Below are 10,829 nucleotides of genomic sequence, written 5' to 3' on the forward strand. Positions count from 1 at the left end.
TAGAGAAAATATCCTGCACTAGTCAGAATGACTAAAAATAAAATAATTAGTTTAGAAAGAAATAGCAAGGACTGAAACACTTTTAAGTCAACTACATCCAGGTGTGACACACTTAACTCAAAACCAGTTTAAAAGTAGGTCGTTTAAAATAGACTCTTTAAAAGTTAAAGGAACAAAAATGTGTATTTTTAAAAGAAAATCTAGAGAAACAGAGATTTATTGATCTTGAATTTCTAGTCTAGAGAATCGCTTCTCTTTGTTATAAAATATAAATCATAGGTAAAAAATTTTCAATTGATGTGGACAGTCTCATTTTAAAAATCTCATGCCTTTTTGCAGACACCATTGTGGAGCCCGCCTCTTCCCAGGTAGGTAAGGAAAAGTGTGATTTAATTATCAAGCCAGATTCGATCCATGCCTTGAAAATGCTACATTTTTTTAAATAAACAAAGGCTGTATAGAAATAGAGACTAAACTAGCAGTCCATTCTTTACAGATACAGTCACAGTGATTCAATTTTCCCATTCTATTCTTATAGGGAAATTAGTAATATATTGGAAGGAACTAACTTGCAGCCATTCAAATCTAGAAGCTCCAGGATAAGATTTTCCAGCTATGCTCACAGAAAACGTTGTCTTTCAATAATAGCAGTCCCAAGACGCTTAGTCAATAAATCAATAGAAAGAAGGATCTACATCCATAGAACAGGCCCCAATTCCTTCAAGTTCATTTGTTTTCATTCTTCTCTGCTGATGAAATCACTGATGCATCAGTTAGAAGCTTTGCACAAGCTGTTCAGCATGAGAGCCAGGCCTGCATAATCTCTTTTATATTAGGGCTAGGCATCGGAAAAACATTTTAATAATGTTTTAAAACTCTAATTTCTCAATGCCAGTGATTTTCTTTTTGCGGTAGTTATCTTGGAAAGCTACATATTTTTATGAACTGTGTTGCCATTGCTGAAAACATTTTGGTAAATTTCTCTTTGGAAGGCTCTCAGAGTCTGCATTAGTCTCTTGGTGTCTCTTCACTAGTGACAATATTTGGGGTTGTTTATTCTATGATGAGAGGATATTTGTTTCTTTGTATATTTTAAACAGCCAAAAGTCACTCCTCTTATGGTCTGGTGGGAAATACATTTTTTTTTTGGTAAAATGATAAATGATTATAAAGTAATAGGACTGATTTTTGTTTTCTAGATTGGAAGTTTGTATCATCTTTTACATTCGCTAGCTGTGTGACCACAGGCAATTTACTCAACTATTCCGATGCCTCAGTTTCCTTATCTACGACAGAAGTAACAGCAGCCCACATAGTGTTGTGACTGTTAAGTGATATAAGAAATACACAGTAGTAATTACAGTGCCCAGTATATAGAGCTCAGTAATTCTTTTTTAAAAGATTTATTTATTTATTTATTTGAGAGTGAGAGAGAGCCGGGGGTGGGAGCAGAGGGAGATGGAGAAAGAGAATCTCAAGCAGCCTCCCTGTTAAGTGGGGAGCCTGACATGGGGCTTGATCCCATAGACCCTGAGATCATGACCTGGGCTGAAATCAAGAGTCAGACACTTAACCGACTGAGCCACACAGGCACTCTGAGCTCTTACTAATTCTTACACCAGGCAATCTGAGCTCTTATAATAATTCTTACTGAGAGAATAACTATATGAAGTGACTTCTAGCTTCATCTTCCCATCAAACTCCTTTCTCCAAATCCAGCACGTTATCTAAAACTCACTGAAAATCTATCCTGTGAAATCAGCTCTCCCTCTTTGGTGTTACTAATTCATTTTGTAATTCTCTCTTTTCAGCCGGTCATGGAGTCCTGATATGAATGCACCTACATCACCTGTCATCAGAAATATGTGGCTAGTTTAGGCAAAACAAGCTTTTTCCAGTTTGGGGAATCCAGAAAACTGTGATGAGACTTGGTTTAAAATGAGACTGCAAAATGTTTGAAAATCACTGGACAGATATTCAACGGTTAGCAGAAGATTCTGGAAGAAATATAAGGCAAATGCTACTTTAGTAGTCTTTGCTGAAGAAGATACTGACTATTTGCCTTCCGAGGTAAATGAGAACGTAAAATGGATGTAGGATACGGTTTTTAAGGCCTTCACCTGAGACTCTACCATTCCCTACCCTCTATCCACCAAAAATTTTTTTAAAAAAGCAAACTTCGTGATGGACAAGGACAGGCACAGGTCTAATGGTGCTAGACTCTTGGGGTATAAGCACACCACACCCCAAACCTTAGCATACCAGCACATACTGACATGCTGCCAGCGGCCCTAGTAGAAGAATCACTTGCAAGAATATTTCGATGAGGGGATTCTAACCAGAGGTAAGGTCATTTTTCTTGTAGGTTTTGAAAAATTGATGACCAGGAATGGAGGATGTATTCCTGAAATAAAATTCTAGTTCAAGTGAAAACTCTATGTGAACACTGATTAAAACTGCAACTGTAAAAGGTACCACAGTGGGAAGTGCAAATGTAGGTACGGAGGGTTTATACCGTTCTCTGTGTCCTCATGGTCATTTCTGTGTTCTCAAAAACAAACCCCTACATAACTCTGGCACAGCGCTTTAAAGCCTTGAAGTAAGCAGCGAGCAGTAGGAGAGTCATTGGACGTACTGAATATCTTCTGTTTGTCCCTGCAGGTCCTACTGTGTTCCCAGGAAGCCGACCTCTAAAGACTACATCAACAGGCTCCTTTGCCCTCTGGCTAGTGGTTGCCTTGTTTCAGTAAGAAATACGGGGAGGGAGGAGAACGAGCTCAGAAGTTTTATCAACCTGATACGATGAACTAAACATGGTGGCAAATTTTTTGCTACTTCTCCCACTGAAAGGTGGAGTGTGATTCTCCTCTCCCCTTCCATTGGGACTGGCTTAAGTGATTTGCTTAAACAACTGAATGCAGGGCAGTGACATTTTGGGACTTCCGAGGCTAGGTCATTGTAAGGAGGCTTGCAGCTTCCTTCTGCCCAGGTCTCTTGGAGCATTCACTCTTGGAGCTCTGAGATATAGTGTAAGAAATCTGACAACCCAGGGGTGCCTCAGTGGTTCAGTTGGTTAAGGATCTGCCTTCTGCTCAGGTCACGATCCAGGGTCCTGGGATTGAGCCCCATATCAGGCTCCCTGATCAACAGGGGAGTCTGCTTCTCCCCGTCCCCCTACTCATGCTCTCTCTCTCACTCACCCTCTCCTTCAAATAAATAAATAAAACCTTGAAAAAAAAAAAAAAAGGAATCTGATGAGATTGCCCTGCTGGAGTGGGCTGTGGGGAGAAACCCCATGGAGAGAGAGAGCAATGCCAGCCATTGCCCAGCTGTTCCCGCTTTTCCAGGCAGAGACGTGAGTGAAGACACCAACTTGGAGGACATTGCAACCCCAGCAGATACAGCGTGTGAAGAATCAAGAAACCCAGCCAATAGCAGAACTGAGACCCCAAACATCTGACCCCCATTGAGCTGTTCCAGACATTTCCAGCTGTTCAAACTACCCCGGCCGAGGCTGAGGCTCCAGGCATTGTGAAGCAAAAATAATCTATCTCTGCTAGGCCCTGCCAGGATTCCTGACCCACAAAATGGTGAGTATAATACATAATTATTGTTTTACACTAGTAAGTTTGGGGGTGTGTTGTTACACAGCAGTAAATAACCAGACACCTGGTAAGCTTCCAGCTGGGCCTCACTGGTTGGCCGTGTTCCTCTGCCAGAGTCTCTTAAGCAGCCCTCTCCATATAGCTACTCCTGCCTTCTAGTCTATAAGCGGTAACGGCTCCCTGCTATCGCTAGCTCTACTAGCCTTTGTTCTTGGCTTTCTCAAATCTTGCTCACCTTTTAAAAATAGTCCTTAGTTTAATTAAACTCTCCTGAATAATCCAGTTGAAGGGTGTCGTCTGTTTCCTGTTGGAATCTCAGCTCATGTGCCAGGCCTGCTATAGAGGTCTCAAGACATATTGAGGAGCAGGGAGAAAGCTACCGTTTATGGAAGGCGGTTCAGGATTATACTTCAGAGAGCCACAGAAAAATTGGCCTAGCGAAACAGTATGTTTATGTACTTATATCAAGCAGTTAGTGTGCTGCCCTTAATGAAATACTTTAGAAAAACTAAGTTTTTAAGGCTATCCTTAAGGCTTTCTGGATTCAGTAAGTCTTACTCAGCCTTTTGCTTTGTTTGTGAGGGAAGTGGTTGTTCTCTAGCACGCTGCATTGTTTTCTTTAACAAGCATTTATATATTATACTTTCTACATTCCAAGCACTCTTTCTTTTTTTTTTTTAAAGATTTTATTTATTTGAGAGACAGCACACAGAAGCACGTGGGAGGGCCAGAGGGAGAAACAGACTCCCTGCTGAGCAGGGAGCCCCACTCGGGGCTCAATCCCAGAACCCTGAGATCATGGCCTGAGCCAAAGGCAGAGAAGCTTCACCAACCGAGCCACCCACGCGTCCCTCCAGACACTCTTCTAAGACCTTCACAAATAATGACTCATTTAATCCCCCTAATAACCCTATCAACTCTGTGTTATTATCACCATTTTACAGAGGAAGAAACTGGGGGATGTCAAAGTTACATAACCCGTCCAAGGACTCACAGCTAGTAAGTGGCCGAACTAGCACTAGAAGCCACGATGTTCAGCTGTAGAGTGTGTGCTCTTTACCACTGTGTTACACTATTATGTCTTGCCAGGAAGGGCTTAGAAAGCAGGAGAAATGAGTCGCCCGGATAGTCTACTGTGTGACTGGGCTCAGTGATTGCTGGGGCCTCCTCTTCTCACAGGCATCAGAGATGATGGAGAGTGAGAAAGAGAAACCGACTGGGAGCTCCTGAGAGCACAAACACCAGCGCGGACAAGTGTAGTAGTTATCAGTCGCTGTGTAACAAATTACCGCAAAATGCGGTGGGTTAGAACAGCAATAGGTTTTTATGTCTTACGGTTTCTGTGGGTCGGGGATTCAGAGAGGGTCCAGCATCATCTCTAATCTCCCCTATCTGCAGTCTCAGGTGGAAGACATGGAGGCTGGGGTTGGAATCATCTGGAGTCATTCAGTCCCATATGGGCCTGGCTGAGTCTGCAGCCTGGAATACCATTCACCCTCCATCTGGTTCCAGGGGTGCTGAGAGGAAATGCCACCCATAAATGAAATACGGTTTCATGTGTGGGAGTTACTATTTTGGAAAACCCAACTTAAATGATTGTTTGTTTCAGCCAGCCTTTCTGAAGAAAGCAGAAGGCAAGCTCAAACTGGGTAAAGGATTATTGTAAAAGTGTGAGGAGTGTTTAAAGAAATAAAAAATAGGGGATTGTGTAGAACCCCAGGGCTAGCAACAGCAGAGAGCCCTTATCTCTCCCAGGACTGAAGGAAGGGGAGAAGTTACCAGAACCCTGAGGGGAGCTATTTGTAGAGTGTCTGACAAGAGCTGTGGCCTTTAGGAAGGAATGCAGATACCAAGGATGAGTTGGTGGAGTAGAAAGGGGGTGAATAACTCCTGTCTCATAGTCCTCCTGCCCTCTGATCTTCTGCTTATCTAACCCAACTGGATGCCAAATGGCCAGACCAGTTCATACAGGTCAGCCTCCCAGGACCACAGAGTAGAGAGATGGTGAGAAATGTAGAGAATGGGCCTGGACAGACAAACAGAAGACATCCAATATCAAGACATGGCTGCTTGTAGGTGGTGGGGAGTGAAGAGTATGTTTTGGGGGGTCACTAGTTGTCCCTTCAGGTAAATGCTGCTGGAATTTGAATGTCACCATTAACAGACTTTATATTATGGTGTATCATCTGAAATTACCATTTTGTAGGTTAAAAAATTGGAAAAGTTGGCAATTTCATATAGTTCAACCCAACATTGTGGGTACTTTCCATTAAAGTTACAAATGAATAAATACATTAGATAACAGAAAATGTTGCTTCTCATTGTTTTATGGTTGACTATTTTCTGAGTTAGGACTGTCTAAAATACTTAAGTGGAATAGGTACTCTAGTTAGACTTCATCAAACTTTTTTTTTTTTTTTTTTTTTTTGGTTATTGAGGGGTGAGCCAAGATAAAAATATAAAGTCAGCAAAAGTTCTGAGGTAGTCATGTTACTTACTATAGCTCATGGCAGCCTCAACCTGGGTGCCCAACTGAAGTAGTTTAACCTACCTGGTAGTTTGTCCTTCAGAAGGTGGACAGCCTTGAACTCAAGCAGAGAACTATAAAGGGTATCCTGATGCCTGAGTTTTAAGGAGGCCCAGCAGTAAATAGAAGAGACTCAGGATAAGCCATGGGAATGGCAAGTTTTGAGTTTCATGTTCAAATCACGCCTTTGATCATACTGCCCTCTAATCACACATTATTTAGTAACTCACTGGATAAAGAAACTCTGGGGAGAAGGGGGTGAAGTTTAGAGGAATGTAGTGGGCTCTCTGCTAATAAGTTTTGTTTTTACTGACTGGATTAATTGGAACAAAATAAGAGATATGCATAAATGTTTATTCCCTAGGTTTGTGGAGCTGATCATGCTGGATATACATGTTTGTGTTCTGTTGGAAAACTAAAAAGCAAAAAAATTTCTAGTTTCCTTCTTATGTATTTTTGGGAATCTGAAACTAAACTACACCAGTTTCTATATTCTTTTTTTCCCCCCAATTTCTATATTCTTTACTCTTGTTCTTCATTTTAAAACAAACAAATAATCTTGCAATTCTATAAAATGAAAGGAATTGCATTTATATGCCTCATCTTCTTATAACATCAGCTTCTTTAATTTGGAGATTCCATCAACAGGCACTTTCCAGAAGTTGCTTAACAGTGTAGGGTCTACTTTATATCACACGTTATGATTTTACATAGCTCATCTCATTTAAATCTTCCCACAATTCAGTGAAGTAGATTTTATTTCTATTTTATAAATGAGGAAATTTGCTCATAGGTTTCAGGAATTTCTTCCAGGCTATAAAAGATGGATCTCTAACCATATTATTGCTTTCATAAGCATTAATTAAGATCATACTTAAACCAGGTGGCAAGTGAAGCATGAATGTTAGTAGGATGCTTGAATGCATTTAGTCTAGCAACAAAATCAGGATATAAATATAAGCTATAATATGACAACAGTTTACATGTCTCTTATTTTGTTTCAATTAATCACTCCAAACAAATCCTATCAGCAACTAGCCCAGTGTATCCCCCATAAACTTTACCTCCTTCACCAAGTCCCTAAACTATACATATGCCAATAGCGGACCGTAGATGGATAAGGAGCGCCTAGCATGGTGCTTTAAATTGGGAAGTGCTCCTTAAAGTCTGGTTGAAAGAAAGGTTAGCAAAAACATAATCTGAAATGCACAGTAACAAATGGGGAAGAAAATGTTTGGTACCATTTCCAAAGTTACAGCCTGATTTTAAAAATAGTAGCTACAGAATGACCAACCTGGTATATAACTCCTTTAGGCAAAAAGGTTGAAAATACACCATGAATTTGAAAAACAGGATTGCAAGGTCTCCCAACTGAATAATTCTAAAACTACAAAATAAACATCCCTCTCAACGTTTCTTTTGTTTTTGATTTTTGGAAGGCTATATTTTACATAGGATCACCTGTCACCATTTGAAATAGACATTTCTGCTGCCCACGAGCATTCATTTCTCTCTTCCTTCCAGTAGTACCCAGACCTTATTCAGGCGTCTTCCCCTTCCTCACACGTCCCATGGGCGTCAGGAGAACCTGAGCTCACTACTCACTCCAGGGGTGGCTCTGTTCCATCTCAGGCTAACGCCATCCCGCGAACAAGCCACGGGCGCCAGAGATGGCCTGTGATCCGGTCCATGTGAGCAGAGTGTCGTAAGGGGCATCTAAGAAGCAATCGCCACAATGAGAGAGATTCTCAGAGTGGCGCTCCTCTAGACATTACCGTGATTCTTCCGCAGCGATTTTGCCGCTGTGCTCGTACTCTGACGAGGAAGCTTCTAAATAGAGCGGGAAGAGAGCCCTAGTGCTGCAGGATTGTTCCCTGGAAGGCCTCGCCTCCTTCTCTTCTAGTTAGTTGCGCCCGCGGCTATCTGATTGTTTAACAAGTTTGAGTTGGATTTCCGTCATTTACAGCTGAAAGTATGCCAACCTATAAACCATCAACATTTTATTCTCATTGACAGTTCTGCTATAAATATAATTCTGCTTTTGAGTCAATAAAAGAAGTAAAGAAGACAGTCCTTGCTCATGGGGTCAAAATGATGAGACTCTTGCAAACCCAGCAGTCTATACTTAGAGGCCTGCAGAGCCATATACACGCCCCCTAAAGACTCCATTCGTTAAAAAACTTGCCAATTCTAGTGCGCCCGGTCATCTGAAGTCATCAAGTTTCGGTTCCCTGACACTGTATGTTGTGTGTTTTGTAAAATTATACGTTTCCTGTGATAGCAAGAAACCCAAGTAATAATTTACCTGCAGAGGACAGTGAGGAGCGAAGACGGGTATGTAATTTAGGTATGGAGTGCTGTGGAACTTTTGCATATTTTTAACACCATGCGAAATGATTTGAAGAAAAAAAAAAGTAACAGGTTTTTAAAATCCAACAAATTAAGAAAAAGCCATAAATTATTTTTTAGGCACATTTAAAGACAATTACTGGAATCAGAGCCATTACAGTTTGTTTCAAGTTGTAACGGTACTTCTTACCAGAAAAAGAACGTTGGACACTTGAGTAGATGATAGCAGTGTACATAATTTTTCAAAAGCATTCTGAATTTAAATGATCACAGAGCCATCAATGTAGGGTTTCAAATTGAGACTACCTCAAACAATTAACCTAGAATAACATGTCCATTTGGTTTAAAGACCTAGACGGGAAGAATAATCAGCAACTTACGAATTATCATTTTAGTCAGACTCAAATTTCAAAAGTATACTGGTGACTTGAATAAACATGCTCTTGAGTATAAAATAAGGCTCAAATTAAAAAAATCTTAAATAGTTTTATTTGTTAAGTGATTATTTATGGACTATAATCAAATTAGAAACTTAAAAAAACAGCATTTACTCTTCCTGTAAAGAGAGATTATTTTTTAAGTTTGCTTGTTTTCCTTCCCAACCAGTATTTAAGGCACATTTATTTGGAGTAAAGGGGTAAAAACAGACGCAGCTCTTATGTAAGCTAGAGAATTGACTTTCGGAGACTCAGAGAGATTTCTTCATTGTATTTTGCATTTGTTTTGTATTTATGTATTTTGCAAAACCCAGTATTTCTATTGTTTTTTAAAAAATTGATTGAGTAGTGGGATATCTGCTTCGTTGCTCAGAATTTGTTCCTATATCATCACAGTATTGTCCCCAGTTGATCATATAGTAACTATTTTCTGACTGGAAAATGACCTGAGAGTTGAAACAGTATCCCAACTGCTTTATTTACAGTAAAGAAACCCTAATCACTAACTATAAAGAAAAAATCTAGTTGCAAAACGGAGATAGTGATAATGTTTTTCATCTCGAACATTCATTGAGTGTTACATTTAGAAAATAATATTTCTAATGCCTTTGGAAATCTTTCTCACCTTGCCTGCTCAAGCCTTTTTCCAATAACCAATAAAAACCTGACGCAATTCAGTAAATGTAGCCGTATAGTATTTTTTCTACAAAATCTAACTGATTTAGAGCTTATAAAACTTTCTTGTTTTGTTTTGTTGTTGTTGCTTTAGGTCCCAAAGAGGCAATGTTCTAGGAGGGGACATAAGTCATGAATAGAAGAATAACTCAAGTATTCATAGGATCTAGAAAGCTCCTCACTGTTTCTTCAAGTTGTATTCATTCCTTCGTGTATTCGGTGACAAAGGATTTTTGAATGCCTCCTATGTAAAATAAATTGTAATTCTTCAAACGTGTTCTGTGCAAGTGTACCATTACTGGGAGGACAGCTATTAGACCATTCATTTTCTGTTTATTTTGCAAGGAAATGTAGCCCTTTGAGCTTGTTTGATTTGGATATGTATTCTTAAAGTAAATATTGCTATTGATGGTTTCCTGTTTAATGTTAAGCTAGTCAAGTGACCCTAGAAATCTTCCGGTTGTGTTAAAGTTTCCTTTACATAGATTCCAATGTAACTGCTTTCACAGTATTTGGTATGTAAAAACCAACGACCTCCTGTATTCAAACTTATACCATTTTATTCTTACACTTCCTAAGAGACAAATTACTTGACAAGACTAACGGTATTATTTTAAAGTAATGATGCTAGATCCCATTTAGACCAACATTTAACGTATGTCACATTAAGTTTTAGACAGAAATTAAATTAACTATGCTGGCTTCCTGGTTCTTGGGAAGTTATTTCTCTTTTTTTCTTATCTTCAAAATTAAATTAAATTAAATTCCACCTAATCCATCAACATTCCTACATCTGGACCCACATCCTCATCTCTTCCTGCAGGAATACGGCTCCTATCCCCTCACTTGCCTGCCAGATACCGTTCCTCCTTCACTTCCATGAGGCTCTCGGGATCCTTTCTCTCTTCTGCATCATCCCTTCTTCTGCAGTAAATGATTCCCATCAGCATAAAAGCATGCTGTAATGTCTTTCCTCTTGTTTTTATTCAAAAAAACATGTGAACCGCATCAGCTCTTCTGCAAAGACTTGACATTTCTGGACCAACAGAATGACTTGTAGATCTGTGAAGTGGGCATGGTTTTTCTGACCTTTGTCTCTGCATATGTTTCCACACCCTCTGTATCTGGTGAATGCACACCTTCCATCAAGACTCAGATCAGCTTGGGTCACCTGGATGGCACAGTCGGTTGAGCATCAGACTGTTGGTTTCTGCTCAGGTCATGATCTTAAGGTAG

At 39.9% G+C, this 10,829-nt stretch overlaps 1 long non-coding RNA gene across 1 annotated transcript; it reads left to right on the plus strand.

Moving 5' to 3' along the window:
* The first annotated feature begins 1,704 nt into the window (after positions 1 to 1,704).
* Positions 1,705 to 9,815, plus strand: LOC103661787. Its single transcript, XR_568265.2, has 4 exons — positions 1,705 to 2,344; positions 2,662 to 2,746; positions 3,348 to 3,590; positions 9,688 to 9,815. It is a non-coding gene; the product is annotated as an uncharacterized LOC103661787 (long non-coding RNA).
* Positions 9,816 to 10,829: the final 1,014 nt, after the last annotated feature.

The sequence above is a fragment of the Ursus maritimus genome, unplaced genomic scaffold (genome assembly GCF_017311325.1).
Source record: "Ursus maritimus isolate PB19 unplaced genomic scaffold, ASM1731132v1 scaffold_11, whole genome shotgun sequence".
Taxonomy (NCBI): Eukaryota; Metazoa; Chordata; class Mammalia; order Carnivora; family Ursidae; genus Ursus; species Ursus maritimus.